At 42.1% G+C, this 12,589-nt stretch overlaps 1 long non-coding RNA gene across 1 annotated transcript; it reads right to left on the bottom strand.

Moving 5' to 3' along the window:
- Positions 1–934: 934 nt before the first annotated feature.
- On the bottom strand, positions 935–8,565 carry LOC125924879 (uncharacterized). The gene is made up of 3 exons (XR_007458611.1): positions 8,204–8,565; positions 7,119–7,242; positions 935–3,316 (listed from the first exon to the last, which is right to left on the bottom strand). It is a non-coding gene; the product is annotated as an uncharacterized LOC125924879 (long non-coding RNA).
- Between the last annotated feature and the right edge of the window lie 4,024 nt (positions 8,566–12,589).

Raw genomic sequence — 12,589 nt, 5'->3', positions numbered from 1 at the left:
CCTCTCTCTCTGTCCCTCCCCCGTTCATGCTCTGTCTCTCTCTGTCCCAAAAATAAATAAAAAACGTTGAAAAAAAAATTTAAAAAAAAAAAAGTCTTTTTTTGCACTAAACGACAATATTAATTATTAAAACTTCATTTTGAAAGCAAAGAACAAAGAAACAAGCGTCTCGGTAAACCATAAACAAAAATGCACCAGTACATTAGAATATCCAGCAAATGGCGGCATAATGGGCAAAGAATATTGAAAGGAGAACTGACTAGTTAAATACTCAGCCGCCTGAGAAGAGTCCTGTCCGACATGCCGGTTGATCAGTGAGTATGAGATTGGCAACTACTCCAGGTGTGCATTGAATTTCTTTGACAGATTTTCAAAAGAAAGACGCACCCTCGTAGGGCAGCACCTGAAAGCTTCTCAGAAGGATCTGTGCCCAGAGCAGGTCTACAAACAGTAACCGGGTCTTGAAAGACTTTAGGACAAGTCTGCATTTTTCAGACAATCGGAGTAAGCGTGAAAAAAGACAAGAGACAAGCAATGGTCACCCTGAGAACGCACATGCATGCAGGAAACCAGGACTGCTGGAGAAGTCTTGCAAAGGAACTACTGTGGTTATTCAGTAGAGCCAAAACACGGTGGCACCTACTACATGTTGAGTACGAGGCTCAAAACACAGGGCGCCTGGGTGGCTCAGTCGGTTAAGCGCCTGACTTCAGCTTGGGTCATGATCTCACAGTCTGTGAGTTCAAGCCCCGCGTTGGGCTCTGTGCTGACATCTCAGAGCCTGGAGCCTGCTTCAGGTTCTGTCTCCTTCTCTCTCTGCCCCTCCCCTGCTCATGCTCTGTCTCTTTCTCTCTTGCTCTCAAAAATAAATAAATATTAAAAAATTAAAAAAAAAAGAGGATCAAAAGCCAAGAACCACCCAAACGATTAAGTTGAATTATTCCTGTCTTTAAAATCTTCATTTCTGGTTCCAATTCTCTATATATGACCAGCCCTGCCGAAAACTGGTTGGCATTGACCCTTTACATAATGAGAACCCTCACTGCCTTTCCATCTGACAGACAAACAAGAGACATAAACTCTGACCCTTCTCCTGAAAATCAGAATCTATCTGTATTTGCAACTTGCATCCTTGCCACTGTCCCCAAAAGACATCCCTACATTTTTTCCTGGGGCTTAAATGTCCACTGTGCTTTATAAATCCATTCCTTTTTTTTTTTTTAACATTTATTTATTATTGAAAGACAGAGTCAGAGCGTGAGCAGGGGAGGGGCAGAGGGAGAGGGAGACACAGAATCCAAAGCATGCTCCAGGCTCCGAGCTGCCAGCACAGAGCCCAACGCGGGGCTCGAACTCACAGACCGTGAGATCATGACCTGAGCTGAAGTCAGATGCTTAACCGACTGAGCCACCCAGGCGCCCCAAAATCCATTACTTTTTACTTCATTTATGGGACATCACTCCATCTCCTCTCCCTGTCTTTCATATCTTTTCTGAGACCATTTTCATTCTGTCTGCCATCACGCCAAAATTATGCGAGACAAAAATCAAAACTTCGATTTTTCCCCCTTTCCCTCTCTCTCTCTTCCTCTTTTTTTTTTTTAAGTTTATTTATTTTGAGAGAAAGAAAGAGAGAGAGAATGAGAGCGTGAACAGGGGAAGAACACCCAGAGAGAGAAAGGGAGAGAGAGAATCCCAAGCAGGCTGTCAGCACAGAGCCCCATGTGGGGCTCAAGCTCACAAACCATGAGCTCATGACCTGCGCCGAGATCAAGAGTCGAATGCTTAACCAACAGAGCCACCCAGGTTGCCCCTCTTCCTCGTCTTCTCGTCTTTCCCTTTTCCTTATTCATTCAAAAGCAGAAAAATTGAAGTGTCAGTTCCTTCAGAGTAGAGATCACATCATGGTTTTGTTTTGCTTTTTACTGAATGAATAAATGAATATTATCATAGACAGATTCATCAAGTTCTTTGCAACCTAACTTTCCTCATCTGAAGGCTGGTGGTTGTGGTGAGGGCTGTACAGAAATCACCTGCTCAGTGGCGGCACCTTAGTAACAAATAAGATAACCACTGCTGCTGAATTAACTCCTGACAATGTAAAGAAGTTGCTCCTTCCCAAGTTCAATGGCCTCTGCACTAGTCTCCCACTCGATTTTTCTGGCTGCAAGTAGGGGTGTGATGTCTCTTTCTGCCTTTCTGTATTCTCCCTTTTCTCTCTCTGGGTGGGACCTCTTCCTCTTCTCATGCTGAAATGTTGGTGATTCTCAATGTTCCTTCCTCAGCCCTCTTCTCATCTTCCTTAAGGTCTAGCAAAGCCACTCCTGAGGCTTTAACTACTCTTATGCACAGAAGATTGCTAAAAATATCCCATCTGGGGAGGCTCAGACATATAAAGCCCCTATTTAAAGAAAAATAAAAGAGCGTCCATTCCCCCAAATTTTTGGAACTATTTGTCATCAGACATGCCATTGGAAATATGTTCCCATTTTCTTTTTTGATGACTCAAGAATGGATTTCCCAGAATAAATTGCCACGCAGAGCAGAACTTTTTGGTATAGTTATTTCACTACTGATTTTGGTCCACTCTTTATTGCCTTCAGGAGAAGCGTGTCAGGAATTGCTTAAGATTGTTAGTATTATTGACCTTGGCTTACCTTTTGGCTTCGTAACCCTGTGTAAACTCAACACGTCCATCTCTGTTGAGACGTATGCAAAACTACGGTGAACATCAAGACCATCAAGTATTGTTTGGTGAATCTTTCCAGTGGGTGAAATAGGGATGTGTTTTGCCCCACTTCTCATTAACTTGCACCTTAACGACTTGGTATTTATTTTTGGTGAACTGAACACCTCCCGTTTCTTCTTACTCATACATTGGAAAGAAACATTCTATGTGCTGATAAAATTATCTTACTGGCATGAACTAGGTCAAGGCTTTATAGAAAACCTACCCTCTGGCTAATTAGTCTTTGACTGAGTAGATTGAGATTTCTACATCCAGATCATTAATGTTGTAAACATTCCTCTAAATTTAACCAATGTTTAAATATATGTAGCAAGCAATGTATTCAATTATCTAGGATACAATTTGGTTAATTGGAGGGTTCATTAAGAAGTTCCATTAAACAAAATTATGATTCTTTGGGTACAGCACCAACTTTAACGCATTTACATTTTTAATGTATTTAAGCTACATGATCAGACCTAGACATTTGAGACTTCCATCAATAATTCTTCCTATGCCGGTGGGTATCCAAAACAATTTTCCAAGGAAAACCTTTACCTTGAATGCCAGGCTTCCTTCCTCCAGCCTCTGGGGAAGACAAAGTGACAATATATTCAGACACAAGTTTTTTAATTCATGACAAGATATCAGTATTAACTCAAATGCAATTAGCTGTTGACGTATGGTTCTCCTTTAAAAATGTTGATACAGGGGAACCTGGGTGGCTCAGTGAGTTAAGTGTCCGACTTCGGCTCAGGTCATGATCTCGCGGTCTGTGAGTTCGAGCCCCACATTGCCTCCGTGCTGACAGCTCAGAGCCTGGAGCCTGCTTCGGATTCTGTGTCTCCCTCTCTCTCTCTGCCCCTCCCCCACTTGCACTCTGTCTCTCTCAAAAATAAATAAATACATATATTTTTTAAAAAAGAATACTGTTCTCTATAATCACATGATGCCCTCTTTATGAGAACCCACAGAAGAATTGTCTTTCAAATCTCAGTACCAAGGATAGTTATAACCCCAAATAGCACTTCTGTCCTAGGAATACTGCGAATCAAATGTTTCCCACTTTGCGGTGGGTCATAGAAAACTCGGAGACGCCTACCTCTAGCAATAGGTAAAGGCACCTGTGTGTGTGTGTGTGTGTGTGTCTACACCTCGGACCTTAAGTTTTTCGAAACTTCTATTTCTGTTCTCCACTGACTGTTCTCCACTTCTGTTCACCACTCTGAAAATTCCCCACTTAAAAAAATTTTTTTAACTTTATGGTGTGCCGTATCTTTGAAAACTGGCTCCGACTGGTTAGTTTTCATATCTGAGAGCATAAAAATAAGCAAAAAAAAAAAAAAAAACCTAAATAGATTATGAGTGTCAATCCTTAGCCTTGAACTGTCTCCCTGCCTCCACACTCTGATTGTTTACCAGCCTTCCCTCCTCAATCTTTCCAGAAGCACCTCAAATTCAACATGGAAAGAATTAGGCTCGCGGTCGTTTAGTTCTCTTCATTCATTCAGCACCATCGCAAATGGCACATCGTCAGTGGCTAAAGACCTGAGTGTTGTCTTCGACAATCCGCACCCTCCTCCCCACAAGTCTGCCACTCATCCTGCTGATTATAGCTTCGAAATGTCTCCAATCTGTCCCAGCTGTCCTGCTTCACATCTGTGTCATTTCTCACCTTAAACTATTAAATTGGCTCTTATTTCTTACTCCAGCCACTAAATTGACTTTTATTTGAGTTTCCCCAGGCTAACTATCCCTCTTCCAAGCCCTCGTCTCTAAGTAGTTTTAAAATATCTTGCGGAGAACTTTCAAACACACATCTAACTGATATGTCGGCCTCACCAATCTACACTTATGAAATGAATAAATAATAGGTAAATAGAAAACTAAGGGGTGGTTTGGACCACTTTCGGTTTTTTCCCCCAAACTTAAATGACCATAAACTTTATTTTCTTGGGTTTTTTAAAAATGTGTCAAGGTTTTATTTAACTTCTAGTTAGCTGGTTTAGACTACTTTCCATCTTCTTATATGATCAGACTTGAATCATGCCAGTCATAAACTCTCCAGAAAGTCCACAGGCTACACAGCAGTATACAGACTGGCCATGGAGAACCAAGGCATGGGCAAGGGCAGGGGGTGTTCATGACAACCTCAGGGGAACAGAATCAAAACTGAGTCAGAGGGACACGTGCAACACTCGATCAAGAGCAAAGGCCAAGACCACGGTGAACACGGTGGACTGGGGTCACACCGAATTAGTGAGTAGGGGACTTGAATGGAGGGGCCTCCTGACAGGCGGGAGGAGAAACCCATGTGCCATAAAGGAACCTCGTAAGGACTGGTGAGTTAGAGGAAGGGGTGGGATTGACCAATCCCAATCTCTGGACTCAGTAGGCAGAGAAAGTGGGCGGGGCAAAAAAGGAGCCATGTTGGAGGCTATAACTAGACTCCTTCCCAAGAAAGTTCCCCAGGATTTCTTCCCTTGGGAGCTTCCCACTGAGATACCAATTCCAGTCTTTTTTTCTTTTTTTGAAGTTTATTTATTTTGAGGGAGGGAGGGGCACAGAGAGAGAGAGAAAGAGAATCCCAAGCAGGCTCCAGGCTATCAGTGCAGAGCCGAACGCGGAGCTCAATCCCACCAACTGTGAGATCATGACCTGAGCTGAAATCAAGTCAGACGCTTAACCGACTGAACCGCCCAGGCACCCCAATGAGACACCAATTCAAATTTGAAAAGAACTTAAACAATAAGATGCAGAAATGGTTCTTCATCAATTAAGGGCTTTTTCAAATTTCTCTGAGCAGATAGTGTTATTTCTTTGGGAATCCAGAGGAAAGCATGCTGCTTCCCAATCCTCCCTAGGATCAGGCCAAGAGAATTAGTTGACCAGATGTTCAACCAGGACATATATTTATTTCCAATTCAACTCAAGGCAATAAGCAGTGATTTGGGGCCTCTGGTATGTAGGCAGTTGCTAAGTTGGGCCACCCCAATCCAACACAGTGGTGTTGGAATGCCAGGAGTGAAGAGCTGTCAAAGATCTCTGTGTCCCAACCTCACCAGAACCTAGAAGAATATTATGAGAAATATCATCAATCCACAGAATCCCCATTTTGGATGTCCATCTGGCCTGCAGCCCGGAAGTGATATTTTGGTATTGCCCCACAATACCCAAATATTGGTATTGTGATATCAATAATATCAATATTATGATATTTTGGTATTGCCCACATCACCCTCCCCCAGCCATACACTATGTGGCAAATGGACAGTGGTGGGCTTCAGGGAATAGTAGCGTAATGAACAATGGCCCTCCCAACCTAACCCTGTTTCGTCATCTCCCACTAACTCCTCAGGTCACTTCAGTCTGGCTCTCCCAAGGTCCCCACAGACCTTCTAAAAAGGTCCAGTGAGTAGCGTTTTTCCTTTATTTGATCCAAATGTAATTGTCAGAAATCCAGATGTCTTCCTTGACTTCTCACTCTTCCTCACCTCGTCCAGCGTCTGCTCAATTACCAAAGTGAGTCTACCCTCTAAGAATCTCTACATTCTGCCCAGTTCTATCATCTGCCCTAGACCATTATTCCAGGGACCGGGTATCACTGGTTGTTTTCTTGTTCCGATCCAATCCATTTCACAGAGAAACCAGGGCCATCTTTCTAAAATGCAAATATGATCAAACCTTTGTCATAAAACTTCAGTCGTTCATCAGTGCCCTTAAAACAACTTCAAACCACCGTGGCTTAGAAGGCCCTGCAGAGTCTAGATGAGGGTAACTCTCTCAGGTTCATCTCTTGTGTTCTAGCCACAAATGAATTATTTCAGTTTCTCGAACAGTTCTTTGCCTGGAACTCTTCCTGTCCTGTAACCTTTCCTGCTCCTGAGCACCTTTAATGTCAGCTTCTCTGTACAGTCCGAGGAGCTCCTGGACCACCCGCTGCATCCGGTTCCTCTGCCTTCAGAACACTTGTTCTCATACTGTCTATTTTCTTGTTATCTCCCCCAAAAGCCTGTAAGTGCAACATCAGGGACCATATGGGTCTTGCCGACCATCGCGTGTCTAGTGCCTCACAGAGGGCTAGACACATAGAACACCAAGGAATTCCAACGCCAAGTTGGGATTCACGTTTTTACTTTGGTCTTGTTTGGGGGATGCTGATGGGCTCATGACAGCACAAACAGACTGGTCGGCATGTAGGTCTGAGCTAATAAGGAACAAAGTGTTTACGTGGACTGAAAGCTTTCCCTACCCCGAAGTTCAGAAAGCTTGGCATTGCAGAGTGCTGTCCGATATGATCATTGTTTAGGAATACTTGTATCCCCATTAGCTCAGGCTGCTAGACCAAAGTAGACTAGGGGGACTTGAACAATAGACACTTATTTCTTACAGTTCTGGGAGCTGGAAAGTCCAAGATCAAGGGGTTGGCAGATTCTGTTCCTGGTAAGAAGCCACTTCCTGGCGCATAGACTGCTGCCTTCTCGCTGTGTGTTCACCATGGCTCTTTCTGAGTCCTAGAGAGTGAGAAAGAGAAAGCAAGCTCAGGTCTCTTCTTTAAGGGCACTAATCCCATCTTGAGGACCCCACCCTCATGACCTATCTAAACCTACTTACCCCCCACAAAGCCCCACCTCCAAAGACCATCACATCGGGGATTAGGGCTTCAACATATGAATTTTGGGGGTGACACAATTCAGTTCTAGCAATTTACAACAGCCCTCCATTTTCAAGTCTGAAATTTCACTTTCTTTTCACTGAACCTAATTAGATACATAACATTTTTACAGATTTCTTTGGATTCATACTTCCTTGGGAGCACTGCAATGATGGGCAGTTGCTAAAAAACAAAAGTCTAGTTAATTTCTAAGCTAACGAATTCAATTGTTAAACATGTCTTCAATAAGAAAAGAAATTTAGGGCAATTAGAAAGCTAGGAAGTCTGTGCCAAAAGCAGCAATTGATTTAAAAAAAAAAAGCAGCAGATAAAACAATGTCCTGGAAATGTCGTAACAGGTAAAGGTATTATATTTCGGAGCTGCTGATCCCCAAAATGTTTCGAATGAGATTCACCACCTCATATGTACTTCAGTATCAAGTCAATTTAATGCAGTCACATTTGGCAAACAGCAGCGCCTTTATTTACAGATCGACTCTCATGATAATTTTAAACAGAACCAGATATTCAGGGGCGCCTGGGTGGCTCAGTCAGTTGAGCGTCTGACTCTCGATCTCAGCTCAGGTCATCTCACAGTTGGTGCCATTGAGCCCCCAAACTGGGCTCTGCACTGACAGCACGAAGCCTGCTTGGGGTTCTCTCTCTCCCTCTCTCTCTCTCTCTCTCTCTGCCCCTCCCTGGCTCATGCACTCTCTCTCTCTCTCCCTCCCTCTCTCTCTCTCTGTAAAAAAATGAAAACTTAAAAAAAAAAAGAAATGACATTCAATGATATTTTGGAAAATATATTCAAGTGGGCTTACAGAGAATGAATGCAGATTCTTGCCATTTTCCATGCAACGCCACTCTGGAAGAAGGACCAGTGAGATGGGAGAACAGGTGCAGGGACTAGATACCCAATGGGATCCTCTGGTTTGCTGTGGCCTTCATGTGTATGGCTGATTTCTAATGAGAAAATAGGTAGGGAGGAGTTTTGGAAAGAAACCTGCACGTGACCTCTATCAAAATAAAGCACCTGCCAGCTTCTTCCCCGCTAACAAATTTCCTCATTTTGAGCATGGTCACACCTGGCTTACTGATGCCTAAACTCAACCTAGAATTCTGGGCTTCCTAGCACCTTTTACACCTGAGTTTCTCCAGGGACTACACCACTTGGTAAGATGAAGGGTAGTCTAGGCAAGTTGAAGGTACGGATGGGGCAGGGCGAGGACCGTGCATGGAAGGCACAAAATAATCAATGTCTGGTTCGACCTTCTCTCTTCTTTCCTCCCTCATCCTCAAGCCCCCATCACCAACTCTGTTTCATTGATATGTATTATAGGCTGAGTTGGGTCTCTCCAAGGTTCATCTATTGAAGCCCTAATCCCTAATCCCTCGAGTTTTGACTATATTGGAAGATAATCATCTTTCAAGAAGTGATTAAGTTAAAATGAGGTCTTTAGGGTGGACCTTAATCCAATGTAAGAAGAAATTTGGACACAGCAAGGATGCATACACACATAAGAAAGACTGTGTGAGGACACAGAGAGAAGACGGCCATCTCAAGCCAAGAGAGACCTCAGAAGAAACCAACCCTGCTGACACCTGGATCTTGGATTTACAGCTTCCAAAACTACGAGAAAATAAATTTCTGTTGCTTGAGCCACCCAACTGTGTTTTGTTATGGAAGTCCTAGCAAACTCACACAGTGTGTTTGATCCAATCTTAGCATGAAACTTAATGTTTTATTCTATTTTTTTTAATATTAAACAGCTTTCAAGCAGTTTGTTTCCAACCAGTTCTCACGGATGCACTCCATCACAGAGACGACAACACGTGCGAAGTCCCTGAGGCAGAAGAGGTGGCAGATTTAGGAAACTGCATGTAGCTCAGTCAGAGGCAGCCCTGTGATAAGGTGAACCAGGGCGACTCCACAACCCTGAAATGTGCAAGAGTCTCTAAAGACCCCAGAGAATCAGCAGCATTCAGTTATCGGCTATCAGGTTCCCACTGCATTCACATAACTGCAGTTTGTGTCAATTACATACGTACATATGTTTGCAGTTATTGTTTTAAAAGAGAGTATGATCTGAGGCATTTCACCAGCACAGTTCACTGAATTGAATATCCTTATACCTTTACTTAGAACGAGTGCTCATCAAAACTGCATGTGACTTCAGTAGAAGAGCAGATACCAAAACAGAGGCGCCTGGGTGGCTCAGTCGGTAAAGCATCTGACGTCAGCTCAGGTCATGATCTCACGGTTCGTGAGTTCGAGCTCCGTGTCAGGCTCTGTGCCGACAGCTCAGGGCCTGGAGCCTGTTTTGGATTCTGTGTTTCCCCCTCCCATGTTCATGCTCTGTCTCTTAATAATATAAAAGTAAAAAAAAAATTTTTTTAAGAGCAGTTACCAAAACATGCACTCTTATGAATGCACATCTCTGATTTATAATCAGACTGACTGATTCAAAAACAAATTTCAACAATCAGAAGGCTGGGATGCCTTAATCGCGAATGAGACACAAAGAGAGTGGAATGTCTAAATTAAAAAAAGAGTCAATAGGTCTTCTGAATACAGGCAATCAGTAAAATAAAAGCTAAAGCTTGCTGAGGGTCTCATCTTCATCAGATGATTGAACCAAATGGGAAGGGGGGGTCAAATATAATGATTAATCCTTTACATTCATAGACAAACATATTAGACTTAAATATCTTCATGGAGAGCTTAGGTGGCTCAGTCGGCTAAGTGTCTGACTCTTGATTTCAGCTCAGGTCATGATCTCGTGGTTTGTCAAATTCAGTCCCACGTCAGACTCTGAGCTGACAGCAAAGAGGTTCTACCTCTCTCTCTGAGCCTCCCGAGCTCACACATGCATGTGCACTCTCTCTCTCTCTCAAAATAAACAAACATGTTTTAAAAAATAAATAAAATAAATGTCTTCTTAAAATTTAATGGGTAGCCACTTAGGAGAAAAAAACGGACAACAAAGTTCAAAGTGAAACAGAATCAGCGAAACATATAACAAACGAAGAACGCAAAACAAAAGGCAAGAGTAGGACCAACTACACAATATATCCACAGAATAATTATTAAATTTAACTTGCTCACTAAAACAAAATGAGAACGACAACAACAACACCACCACCGAGAAAACAAGTGAAACAGAATTTGCAGGACACAGAACAGTTAAAAGCATTGACAGATCAATACGGCACCAATGATAAAAAAGAAAGCTGAAGTGAAAGACTTCTATTAGTATCAGATAAAATAAACATATGGGGCAAGGAGAGATATTTTACGTCGATAAAAAATGTTCAATTTAACAATAACCTATGTACATGACAACAAAATTTCAAAATAGTTAGAAACACTACAAGAAAATGTAAAATTCGCAGATCGACCTCCCTCACAAATCAACTAATTTACGTAAATTCAAATAAGGAAGGACGTGAGGTATCTGAATAACCTTGCAACACAACAAAATTTGACCTTGCAAATTGAAGTATACCAGAATACACCATCCCCAAATACACCTCTTTGGCATATGGATTATTTTGAGCCCAAGACCACTGAGAATCAGCAAAGGGAAAGTTCCCTACCGTGTTTCACCCATCTATAGGTCTGTCTTCATGCCAGTGCCATACTCTTCATGACTCTAGCTTTGTAGTTAAGCTTTGAAAGCAGAAAATGTGAGTCTTCTAACTTTGCTCTTTTTCAAGATTGTTTTGGCTATTCGGAGTCTCTTGAGAGTCCATATAAATTTTAGTGCGGATTTATCTATTTCTGCAAAAAATACCATTGAAATTTTGATTGGGATTTCATCAAATCTGTAAATCTCTTTGGATTGAATTGACATCTTAATAATATCAAATCTTCCAATCCTTGAATACGGGACGTCTTTCCATTTATTCGTCTTTAATTCCTTTCCACAAAGTTCTGTAGTTTTCAGTGTACAACCACCTCCTTGATTAAGCGTATTCCTAAGCATTTCGTTCTCTTTAATACTCTTGTAAGTAGAACTGCTCTCTTAGTATTTTTTTTTTATATTGTTCTTGGTGCCTAGAAAAAGGACTAGTTTTTGTGTGTTGATTCTGCTTCCTACAACTTCACTGAATTCATTTATTAGTTCTATCTTTTTTGTGGTCTCGTTAGGATTTTCTACATATATAAGATCACGTCATCTGCTAATAGAGATAAGTTTACCTCTCTCTTTCCAATCTGGCTGTCTTTTGTATCTTTTTATTGCTCTGGCTAGGACTTCCAGTACTATGTTGAAATGGGGTCCATCAAATTTTATATTCTACCCCATAATATAGCTGCTGTGGTCTGAATGTTTGTGTCCCCCCAAAGTTCATGTTAAAATCCTACCCTTCAAGATGGTAGTACTAGGAGTTGGGGCCTTTGGGGGATGAGAAGGTCACAAAGATGGATTAGTACCATTCTAAAAGAGCCCTGAGAAAGACCTCTTGCCCCCTTCACCCTATGAGGCCACAACAAAAAAATGGCTTCCCCGGGAACAAAGAAGAGAGTTCTCACCAGACACCAAATCCGCTAGTAGTGGGATCTTGGGCTTCCTATTCTAAACTGTGAGAACTAAATGTTTATTGTTTATAAGCCACTCACTTTATGGTACTTGTGTTATAGCAGCCCAAGAGGACTAAGACTACACCCGTGTTTGTTTTACATGAAAATAACACGTTCTCTGCCAAATCTTCCAATAAAATCGACACACTAGAATGAAGTACTATGTTTATGCTGTGCCTTAATATATCCCTCCGGCGATATGCTGGAGGTAGCAACTTCTGTCAACTAAAGAATTTTGATTAATAAATCTCTAGCATGCTATAGACATTGTATATGAAACACGTATGCAAAACACCGGTATCCTGAAATTGACCCTGGCGGTGGGGGGGGGGAGCATTACTGCCACAGAAACCAACATCACATTGCAGTGAAGGCACTTTTTCCCAGACAGCCCATTGGAAGACATTTATAAGCACAGGCCTGCCCGGGCACCCCTCATCTGCCCCGACAGCTGTCAGAAACCCCAGTAGCAGATGAATAATCATGTGTCAAATTTCTCGCTGCTTTTCTCCACTCCAAAAAAAATCTCTGCATTTATTCACCCACCCATTCTTGGGATTCTACCCTAAATTTAATCTTTGCCTCTTTCTTGCTCTTTCTCCCCTATATATATAAATATATATAT

This window comes from Panthera uncia, chromosome F2 (assembly GCF_023721935.1).
Source record: "Panthera uncia isolate 11264 chromosome F2, Puncia_PCG_1.0, whole genome shotgun sequence".
NCBI lineage: Eukaryota > Metazoa > Chordata > Mammalia > Carnivora > Felidae > Panthera > Panthera uncia.
The sequence above is the reverse complement of the archived record's forward strand: the minus strand, read 5'-3'. Positions and strand labels throughout refer to the sequence as shown.